This window comes from Panthera pardus, unplaced genomic scaffold (assembly GCF_024362965.1).
Source record: "Panthera pardus isolate Hobbes unplaced genomic scaffold, ASM2436296v1 HiC_scaffold_15, whole genome shotgun sequence".
Taxonomy (NCBI): Eukaryota; Metazoa; Chordata; class Mammalia; order Carnivora; family Felidae; genus Panthera; species Panthera pardus.
This window is the reverse complement of record NW_026526710.1, coordinates 24,760,483-24,761,868: the sequence shown is the minus strand read 5'-3', so window position 1 is coordinate 24,761,868 and position 1,386 is coordinate 24,760,483.

Below are 1,386 nucleotides of genomic sequence, written 5' to 3'. Positions count from 1 at the left end.
CAGGGACATCGGTTGGGTCACCTTACAGATCCCACCTTACATACCACAGCTGTGCTCAGACCTCTTTGTCCCGATTCCCCATGCACACCGCACATGCACATGGGCAGTATCCCCGTCTGTATGTCCTTGGGGCACCCTTTGTGTCCTTCCAGGTACCACATGCCGTGTCTGACAACGGGAGACACAGTTGCAGCTCCAGATATACAGTTGACAGAGGTGGCCTTTTGCGATAAATCATAGTCTTCACTGACGTGCTCTGCCCTGAACACCTGCTCTCCTGGGCTGAGGCTGATGGTCAGGAATCCCCGGGAGAGTCTCTATCCCTGTGGACAGCTCATCCCCCAGCCATCTACGGGCTCCACTCAGCGCTTGGTCAGGACACTGATTTTGTGACATAGCCTCAGTGCTGCTCTCACGGAGCTCAAGCCTCATGGGGACAACAGACACAAACCCCCTGTGCTGTCAGGGGTGGGCTGTCACTCCCTCAGTCACTGCAGTGGTACCTCTATCCAGGCTGCACTCTGAAGGAAAGTCTTGTGTCCCAAACCAGGGCCACAGGGGCTGTGATCTCAAGCACAAAGCCTGTCCCTTCTCCTCCTCTCCATCACTCAGATGAGATAGCTTTGACAGAATCTTCGGGGTCCAGGTGGCCTGGGGTACTAGAAATTCATTCATCTCGTCACGGGTTGTTGAATACATAATTGCTCTATACACAACATGATGGACACAAATTGCGGGGACTGTAGCTGTTCCCACTGAGGAGAGTGGTCAGCCCCAAATCCTTTTGCCTTAGAAACTCTGTCTTTTGGTAATTTTATGAGTATTATGGTTCTGAGTGCCTAAGTAGAGACCCCTCAAAGGGTTTCACTGGGCATCATGTTGACCTTTCCTACTTGGAAGATTAGACCCACAATATAAATGAGTGATTTTAGAAAAAGGATATAAACCCCTCTTATACTGAAAACAGAACAAATTCCTGCACAGCAGGACCTTTCTCTTTCCCAGGAGGGTCCTTCTCAGGTTACAGAAACACAGGCATCAGGGAAGCCAGTGGTGGGAAAAGAGAGGTTCGCCCAGAGACCAGCAGGGGGCACTGTGACATCGTGTCTGGGGCTTTCTGCAGGACAGGGGCATCCAGCTGGGCAGTCCTCCACTGACAGAAAGCAAGGACTGGGCCCCTTGCGTCCAGTGGGGCCAGGGCAGGTGTGTCCGGTCAGGACCTGGAGGAGTTCCAGGACCTGGGCCTGTGTGGTCCCCACAGCTGCTGCCTCCAGGCCCACCCAGGGGGAACGCAGTACATCAGGAAGTCTCCGGTCCAAGACCACAGACCCTGTGTGTGCACATGGAGAGGAGGGAGGGGTGGGTCTCATTTGCATGAGCAGCCCC